The sequence below is a fragment of the Camellia sinensis genome, unplaced genomic scaffold (assembly GCF_055761805.1).
Source record: "Camellia sinensis isolate YWXY unplaced genomic scaffold, ASM5576180v1 Unanchor1, whole genome shotgun sequence".
Taxonomy (NCBI): Eukaryota; Viridiplantae; Streptophyta; class Magnoliopsida; order Ericales; family Theaceae; genus Camellia; species Camellia sinensis.
Window position 1 is genome coordinate 10,792,535 of NW_028128987.1, and position 10,672 is coordinate 10,803,206.

The window sequence follows — 10,672 nt, forward strand, 5'->3', positions numbered from 1 at the left end:
CCGCATCTACGCGATAGTAATGGCCTGTAATTTTGTAAGATGGTTTCACTATGTATGTAAGAAAATAATTGTTTAATATAGATATAGTGTACTTATATATATATAACAACATATATAATTATCATATCAGTAGGCACTTTTAACTCATTGGGTCTACTGACAGCATCTCTAAGTATCCTAGAGTCAGAAGCAGATCCTTCCTATCCAGGCAACACATATATGAATTGCATGTCTTGGGAGCACACACCCAATACATTTGTGGCAATTTCTCCCTTTCTCGTTCTATACCTTGCTTTGTCTATTGCAGGGGCAAAAACCTTAACATAGGTTCCATCTAAAGCACCAAGACAATTCTAAAAATAAAACAATATTAAGAAATTAATATAGGCAATACAAAAATATAATACACAAATTAAGCCAAGTTGTAAATATATTGTACCTGAAAACAACTCCACCTATCATCTGTACATTTAGCAGTTATTGGTTCAGGCTTTTTAAAAAGGAGACCATAGAGGCACAACATAGCCTTGAGAACATTATTGAAGTGCTTACTAACTGTTTGACCACTCCGTATGAAATTAAATTTAATTTTGCGATTCTTAGTGTGATGTGCAAACACATTCAAAAACATTGCTACTTGCTTCTCTAAGACTACATATTTTGGATTAGACAATCCAACACTTCACACCAACCCACATAAAAGCATGAAAGTACGCCTATTCATCTGAAGCTGGTCATGACAATTTATGTCACTATCGTTGACCAATCTATTCAAATGGTCAATTTGTTTTCCATAGGGGCGAGGTGATCTAGATAGTTGCAACCTAATTTCTTTTTTCTTGATTACAGCATGTAAAATCACTACATACATAGCACATGCATAATTAATGGATGAAACAATATGCTGGAGGGCTACAAATTCCTTTATAAGGTCCTTTCTTCTTTTCTTAGTGGCATAATTATTATTCATCTACAAAAAATGAATAAACAATATGCGGCTAAAGTTAGCACAAAAAGGAAAACAATAATAGATAACAGAAAGTGTTTAATATGATAAAACAAATTGTAACGGCCAAAAATCCATAATAGAGTGTGTTTGAAGTACAATCTAATTGAGCTACATAAATTTAACATATGTTCATATAAATCATTTTGTGATTAAAATCAAATAACAAAAAGACACTTCACAATGGCAAATAGTGGGTATATTCAAACATACACAGAAAACCATGCACCAGCAGATATCCACAAGAAGAAAATACTGAATAATTATTTCAAGTCAAGTAATTTGTACCAATAATGCAAAATAAGATAATTAGACCATGTTAAAGAAAAAATATAATTTGGATGTCCTAACCTCAGACTTGAAAGATATGTATTCTTCTTATGACCAACCAAACTCCCTAATTACCTCAATCATCTGCCCAAAAAGATAATTAAATCAAAGAAAATAAAAAAGATAATTAGGATATTTGTTACAATGTCAGTTTGTACACAAGATAGAGGATATTAATTACAGTGCCAGTTTGCCACAAGATAGATGATATTTGTTCCTATCTCCAATATACAGAGGTGCAACACATGGAAGTTTGAAAAGCAACTGAAATGCAAGTTTAAATGATGCATTACAAAGAGGGGAAAAGAAAAGAAAACAAAACATAAATGATCTCTCTCCCATTCCAGAATAACAAAAATGGCCAAAACAGAGCATCATTTCTAGTTCATTTCTTTTATTTATTTTTTTGTTTTCACATTGGAGCTCCCTGCTTTCATGTTCACTAACAAGAAAATAAACCAACTTATATTGGAAACCCTTTTCTAACAGTTACTCTCAGTCAAACTACACAAAATAATTGAACACAATATGTGAAGATGGACTAGACAATTTTTTGCTCACCTTGCTTTTGGTTTACCTATCATTTATAGATTCATAACTTTTATTTTTAATTATACACGAAAAAATAGTGGGATCCTGTATAAATCAAATGTGCATGTATTTTTGGGTATGCTTATAACTGGAGAAGCAACATTTAGAATAGAAGGAATCAAACGTATAACGAATAACCAACAGACCAAAAATTGGGATAAACCATAATAAAATCTTGTAATAAAAATTAAAAATCTGAATAAATTGATAACTTGATTCAAGAAAATGTTTTAGCTTGCTTCAAACCTAAAAAAATGGATCAAATCACAGATGATAAATCCAAAAATACTGAGAAAAAAAAAAAGCGTTTATAAATCATAATCCACAAAAAAAAAAGGATATAATTTGGGATAGAGAATCTCACACATCAAAACCCATTCACAAACCCAAAAAAAAAAAATGAATAAAATCACAAATGATAAACCCAAAAATAATGAAAAAAAAAAAGAAATCCATTTATGATTTGGGGTAGAGAATCTCACACATCAAAACCCAATCACAAACCCAAAAAAAATGAATCAAATCACAGATGATAAACCTAAAAATAGTATAAAAAAAAAAACCCCATTTACAAATCATAAACCACAAAAAAACAGGGTATAATTTGGGGTAGAGAATCTGATAACGGGATTAACAAAAAAAATTTACCAACGTAGCAGATGCTCAATTGAATCTAAAGATCGAAAATATAAAGATGAGAGAGAGCTTGCTATATTTAAGATCGAAAATATGAAGAAGAAGAGCTTCTCTTTGCCTCTTCCTTCTGTTGCTGCTTCCAAAGATGAGCGAGGGCTAGGGCAATGATGGATAAACAAGTAAATTACACCCCTAATACCAACGGACTAAATTTCAATACCAAGTTTTGGGGCAGACTGTGAATCCCATATGTAAGGCATATCTTAAGCCCCCCTCCCCCGGTCTTATGAGTCCCTTCCTCAACTCTGTAAAAAAATGGCATATTAAATAGGGCCCACAGCTATCCTAATCCCATTCCTCCCCTTGCACCCCAAAACAAACGGGGCCTAAAAGAAAGAAAGAAAGAACGAAATGACGGAAAAAAATAAATAAATAAATTCCATTTCGAAACATTAATTCTTCACCAATGTATTATTCCCGAGTGTATTTTCCTTCTAATTCTTCACCACCTTCTCATTCCTCTTTAGTGCCTTCAGTTTGGGAAGTACACGATGAACAGTTCAAAGCCTTTGTTTCCATTTCGAATTCTATAGTATTACTGTTTTTATATGTCACGATCCAAACCCGCTCCTAAAGGTTTAGGCCATAACTGGCCTGTACTTAGACCTCAAAGACAAAATTTCAAAAAAATTTATTCAATAACATAGCCTTAAGCGAAAGCAGAAAATATTTCGTAAACAAAACATGGATTTCATAAATTCTCATATAACTTAAATCATTTATGCAAAAATATCTTTACAATATTATTACTCACAGTGGTTTCCATAAATAGTTGACTAGTCCTCGAATCTTGACTGCAATCACAATGCACAACACAACATATCAAAATTTAATATTACTCTCTCGATCAAATTTACTTCTCTTAATCTTTTCTTAATCAAATAAACCGATCCCTTACTTTGCTCTTTAGCCAATTATTTATGTTGGTTCTAAACTCATTATTCCTCAATGGGTCATAATTCGTGTCTAGGAAAATAGGAAGAAATGAAAGGAAACTAGGTTAGGAGAGAAAATAGCTTGAAAAGGTTAGAAAGAAAGTAAACAGCCTTTACTAATTTGAACATATCTATTTGTGTACCTAGAATTTGGATGTAATATCACTACCATTGGAAACTAGACTTCTGGAACTTGAAATTAGGCTCAAGAATCCCTTAAAACGGAGTCCGAATGAAAGAGATATGCCTATTTGAAATTGGGTTGAAACATGGGAGTTCTGCACATGCGGGACCAAAACCACACGTGCGGGAGAACCAAGGCATGTGCAGAGGCAGATGCAATTATTTCAAAAGCAAAATAGTTGCTGGAAATAGACTTCCACAAGTGCGGAAAGCCCCACCGCACGTGCAGTTCTGGGTAAAATCCTGCTATTCGAAAATTTGCAAGGTGTTAAGTGTTTTCCTTCCAATTTCAAGCCTAGAGCTCAAGCTAAAACACTTAAAAACATATAAAATTTATGAAAAGCATGAGCAAGTGGGGATGCTGCTGAGCGAGCTGCGTAGCAGCGGCTATTGTGCGGCGAAATGGGCCCATTTCGAGGCCTATTTTGATAATCTGAACCGTTCACATTTTAGAATACATCAAGTAGAACATGTTTGCAAAAAAATCAAGTTAATCAGATGTCATTTACCTAGTCATCCACTCACATTTGTACCTACAAAAATAAATAATAGTTGTGATTTAATGTATTAAAATGAATACAAATGTGAGTGGATGAATAGGTAAACGACATCCAATTAACTTAATGTTTTGTAGGTATGTTCTACTTGATATATTCTAAAATGTGAACAGTTCGAATTATCAAAATGGGCCTATTTCGCCATGCAGCAGCCACTGCTACATAGCCCGCACATCAGTATCTCCACTCCCAAAACATGAGCATATCACAATTTTTTAAATCAAAACTTTACTTATTTCAAGAACCATTAACCAAATCTTTGAAGTTAATTGTCTTTTCCAAAACTTTGCTTTTCTGTGTCTTACAACATGAATTTGAACTTCAAAACTTACAAAACTAAAAGAATTAGTGAAGATGAAGATCTATATCTCAAAAACTCCAAAACTTTGATCAAAAGAATGATTTCCCAAGCTTCTTAGCTAATTTTCCCTTTCTCATAATTTAACTTCTCTCTTTTCCTTCCAAGCTCTTCATTTTTAACCCAATTTGATTCTAATTTCCTATTCTTAGATATTGGGAATGTAAATTACAAGAATTAGGGATGAAATCTTACCTTGAATTGCTTTCTAGCTTGGATTTGATGACGTTCTCAGAGTATTTTCCTTTTCCCCTCTTTTTCTCTTCTTTCTTTCTTTCCTTCGGTTCTTCTTGTCTTGTCCAAAACCCTTTTCTCTTCCAAAATATCTTCTTTGTTGAGTCTATCTCAACTGACGCCCATATACTTATATATATAGATATAATATTTAATAAAATTAATTTAATTCATTCTGAATCAGATTTTTACAAAATTTCATATACTAAGCTCTAAAAATCATATTGATCCCAAATATTTAATCGGTTTTGTTTTCGGTTCTTGTTGTCTTGTCCAAAACCCTTTTCTCTTCCAAAATATCTTCTTTGTTGAGTTTATCTCAACTGAGGCCCATATACTTATATATATAGATATAATATTTAATAAAATTAATTTAATTCATTCTGAATCAGATTTTTACAAAATTTCATATACTAAGCTCTAAAAATCATATTGATCCCAAATGTTTAATCGGTTTTGTTTTCTGACACCTCTAAGGTCCTTAATTTTTCGTTTAAAGCTATAATTTCAACAGATTTTTCTACAATCAAAAGATATAACTTCAAATCCTTATAATTCACATTTTTAGACATGTAATTCCACAACAATGACATAATTAAACTAATCATGACTAATCACAAGTCCCACGGAATTTAATTACCTTAATTTGACTTCCATTAGAGCCCAATTAATTATATTTAAATTTATCAGTCTGAATCAGTTTTTTAATCAAACTCTCAAAAGGATTCAAATATCAAATTAAGCTTATTTTTATCATCAATTTTGATTTCTCACATCAGTAAGGCCTTCAATTTCTGGTTGAACTCAAGGTCTCCTTCAATAAATTACATATTCAAATTGAATACTTCATAAATAAATTTAATTCGCAATAATCTTAATTCTCACTCCTCATAACGTAAGTAATTTCAATTTGGATCCAATTAATCAAATCTAAATCGAATATTTAATTAAACTCTCATATACTCAAAATTAAAATAATTCAACTCACTACTTATTCTTTCTTGAGCCAATTAGGCTTTCAATTTCTAATTCTAAAATAAATCTTCAATAGAATCATATATGAATCGGTCTTCATAATTTTCAAATTAAATCAGAATAGCAAGTAATTAAAATTTAAATATCCATCATTAATGAAATATAAATTATTACACCATGGGTTATCACATTATACTTGTACCATGAAGCCCAATAGAGCTAGTTTGCAAAGTTAATGCAACTAAGGATAGCTAGGAACCAATAAAACATATTCAGTTTACTATTGTTCACGATCAACCCTTCCAACCACCCTTTTTTTGCTTCGAGTAGCACTCTTGGTGATGGCGTTTACAATGTTAACAAAAATAGTGCTTAAGAAGGCGCCAAAAGAGAGCGATACCAGTGCAAAAGAAGTGGACAGTGATTTCATTCCTGACGGAGCTTCCTTGTAAAAAAACTCCAGCAATCCAACCATGGTAAACATATATGCAATTCCAAGAATACCATATTGGAATGAAAGCCAGATAATGGGCTTGGTCGGGTTTTTGAAGAATTGATCCCTTCTCACCTCAATAATGCCAGCTATACCCATTGAAATGGCCGAGAGAACAAGCCCAACACCAACCCGTTGAAGTTGAGTGATGCCGGCTGGATGGCCAGTGAACTTTCGTGCAAATGGGACCACAAGGAATTCGTAGACGGGGATGAGGAGGGACATAGAAACTAGGGGAATTACAGGTATTGAGGTTTTAGAATTCTTTAAAGAACCTAAATATGAATTCATGTAGTAGGCTTGGATTACTGAGAATGTCTGCAACTGGAACAAGCATGTATTCATTATGATTGTACTTGCTAAGATGGGAAGCATTCTTGTTAGTATCTTCGCTTTTTCAATTTGTGTCACAGCAGAAACACTCCATGGATCTGGATTCATATCACCTGGAAGAATGACAGCTTTGTCCAGTAACCTATTTTAACAACAATAATAGGTTAAACAACCGTGTTATTTTTTTTTTTAACATCACTTCACTATAAAGCATAACCACTACAAAAAATGGTGCATGGTTTGTATGATACTTTAAAGAAGATAGTGTTTACAAATTTTGATTGTGAACACAAAATTGGGATTTTCGGTAGTATGTTCTACCACTTCGGCAACAAGTTCGTAGTGTTGAGAACTTTCCTTTTAGGGGAGTTGTTCCCTGAATTAGTCAGTTTGTGAAACCTTTTCTTCTTAAAGGTCTCTTTGTTTATCATTAATTTCATACAGTTCTTTGGGATTTTCTGGTAGCGTCAAGCTTCTATTCCTAATTGCAACCACGATAGCGTGCCACATAGGAAGAGATAATGATTTCCTAAGAACATTAAATTAGAAATGCTTGATGCACAAAATTAGAAGGTTATATCCAACAATGCATTTTCTTTGTTATAATTCCTTGCACCTAGCATTTTTTTTAAACATTATATACATACATGGAGAGAGAGCTCTCGAGAATTGCACCCAGGGTTGCACTAATAATGTAGAAAGGCCTTCCAAATTTTTTTAAACATTTTTTTTAAACATTCTATTCCTAATTTTTTTTAAACATTATATACATACATGGAGAGAGAGAGAGAGCTGCACTAATAATGTAGAAAGGCCTTCCAAACGCAAGAGCAATAAAACCAAGAGAGGAAGTAATAGTGCCAATTAAAAAACCCAGACAACAGTAGTTACTCCCAGAATTGCACCCAGGGTTGTACTTAGTAAATACCAATTGAAATAAGTTGCAAGACCCTTAGCTCCTTTTTTATCCTTTGGATCAAATTGGTCACCTCCAAGTGGTGTGAGGGGCCCTTTTTGATGGGAGAAACAAAAACCAATTCAACAACCCAAATCAAGCACAAGTTAAAGCACAAGTTCGTGAAAATAAAATATTCTCCCTCTTTACGTGAATCTATCAGGAAGCAACTAAATAGAGTACAATATATATATATATATATATATATATAACATAAAATAGAATCAAAGGCGCACGCACAAAAACACACAAGCACTTTCTTACATAGAAAACCTTCGTAGTGTGAGAAGGAAAAACCATGGAACTGTAGTCCACCAAAATCTCCATCATCAACAAATAATGGGTGTACAATACATTCTTTCTAGTTATAACTAGAGGCAAACAACAAAGATACAAACTCAAGAAATAAACTTTCTTGGCAATAAAAAAAAAAAAAAGAAAAAAAAAAGGAAAGATCTCACAAAAAACAGGGGGCTATTCCAGAACCCAAAAGTTGCTATAGAATGCTCTAAATTCGATCTCCACCGTTCAAATTTTAGATCATTGAGTCAAAAACCCACTTATCAATTTTTAGCTCAATCGCCGATCGGAGATTTGATCAGATCTAGGCAAAATCTTCCAAAACTCGTTGAAGCCTTTTCTTCTCTCTATTTTGGACTGCAACTTCTCTCTCTTTCTCTCTTAGATTTGCTGGCAGCAAGTGGAGTTTAAATACTCCCTTACAAATGGGCCAAAAAACTAGCTACTCTCCATGTGGGCTTAAGTAACTCACAAAGGCTTTACCGAAATGAGCCATCTTCCATAAAGGAGGGAAACCCAACCCAACCCAACAAATCTCCTCCTTCCTGACTATGTGGCGGGAATCACTATCCCGGCGATTGAACAAGAAGTCTCAAGCTTATCTCTTGATAGAGCTTTTGTTAACATATCAAAACCATTATCATGAGTATGAATTTTTCCAAGTTCTAACAATTTATGATTAAGAGTTTCTCTTATCCAATGGTACCTCACATCGATGTGTTTTGACCTTGAGTTGAATATAGAGTTCTTAATAGAGTGAATAGCACTTTGGTTATCACAAAACAACACATATTGTTATTGTTCGAAACCAAGCTTCTTCAAGAACTTTTTCGTCCATAGCAACTCTTTACAAGCTTTGGTTGTTGCAATAAACTTTGCCTCTGATGTAGAGAGTGCAACACTTTTTTGCAATATCGATTGCCAAGAAATAGCTCCACCTAAGAAAGTGATCAAATGACTCGAAGTAAACTTACAAGTATCTACATCGCCTACCATATCTGCATCAGTGTGGCCAACTAAAATAGGTTTTCCACTTCCAAAACTGAGTCTCAACCTGGAAGTCCGCTAAGATATCTCATTATCGACTTTACTGCATTCCAATGTTCTCTTCCTAGATTTGAAAGAAATTAGCTAACTACACCAACTAAGTGAGCTATATCTGGCCTCGTGTAGACCATTGCATACATCAAGCTTCCTACTACTGAGGCATATGGAACTCTTTTCATATATTTCTTTTCTTCATTTGTAAAAGGGCTTTGATTAGTGCTTAACTTAAAGTGAGTAACAAGAAGAGAGCTAACCACTTTAGATATATCAATGTTGAACCTTTCAAGCACTTTGTCAATATACTGCTCCTATGACATATTCAACTTATTCTCATTTCTGTCTAGATAAATTCGAATACCAAGAATTTGCTTTGTTGGCCCCAAGTCCTTCATGGCAAAACACTGACTTAGTTACTTTTTCAATTTGTCAATTATTGAAGGATTTCTACCAATAATCAACATCTCATCAGCATAGAGCAATAAAATAATAAATCATCATCAAAGAATTTCTGCACAAATACACAATAGTCGGAAGTAGTCTTCATGTAGCCTTGCTCCCCCATAACTGACTCAAACTTCTTATACCACTGTATGGATGCCTACTTCAAACTATAAAGACTTTTCTTTAGCTTACACACATAATCCGGTTTTCCTTTCACTCTGAAACCCTATGATTGTTCCATGTAAATCTCTTTCTCAAAGTCACAATGGAGGAATGCAGTTTTCACATCTATTTGTTCAATCTCTAAGTCTATACTAGTTGCTAAGCCAAGAACCACACGAATGGAAGACATTTTCACAACTGGTGAGAAAATCTCATCAAAATCAATACATTTTCTCTAAATCCTTTAACAACTAGTCTATCTTTGTATCGTGGTTGTCAAGTGCGTTCATCATGTTTCACCCTATACACCCACCTATTCTTCAAAGCTCTTTCGCCCTTGGGCAACTTCACAAACTCAAAAGTGTGATTGACATGCAATGATTTATATCTCATCTTGCATCGCATCAACCCACTCTAGTTTGTGGTCATCTTCCATGGCTTTTGCATAACACTCAGGCTCTTCCCTGCCAGTCATTAACATATAGTCATCTGCAGAATACCAAGTGGAAGGATGTTGGTCTCTAGCAGACCTCCTAATTGGAACATATGATGGTATCTCTGGTGTTGGCAATTAATCAAGAGTCTCATCATTTATTTGTCAAAGGAACTAGATCCAAGTCAACTAGAACATCACTATACCAGAGCAATGTTTTCTTTGCTTTCTTAATATCTTGTATAGTTTGATCTTCAATAAACACAACATCTCGTCTTCTCACTAGTTTCTTGTCAATTGGATAATATAACATGTAGCCAAACTCATCTAAGCCATAGCCTAGAAAGATGCACTGTCGGATCTTCACATCAAGCTTAGACCTCTTATCTTTGGGAATATGGCCAAATGCCTTACATCCAAAAACACACAATTGATCATAGGAAACATCCTTGCTAGTCCAAACTCTATCTAGTTCATTGAACTGAAGAGGAATACATGGTGTGAGATTAAGAATATGTACAATTGTGCTCAAAGCCTCACCCTGAAAGGATCTTGGAAACTGCGCCTACGAAAGCAAGTATCTCACTCTTTCGATCAGCGTTTTGTTCATCGTCTCAGCTAAACCATTCAACTATGGCTCCAA

General features: G+C 33.9%; 1 pseudogene; it reads right to left on the minus strand.

Moving 5' to 3' along the window:
• Positions 1–200: 200 nt before the first annotated feature.
• LOC145814079 (protein NRT1/ PTR FAMILY 4.3-like) lies at positions 201–7,723 on the minus strand (annotated as a pseudogene).
• Positions 7,724–10,672: the final 2,949 nt, after the last annotated feature.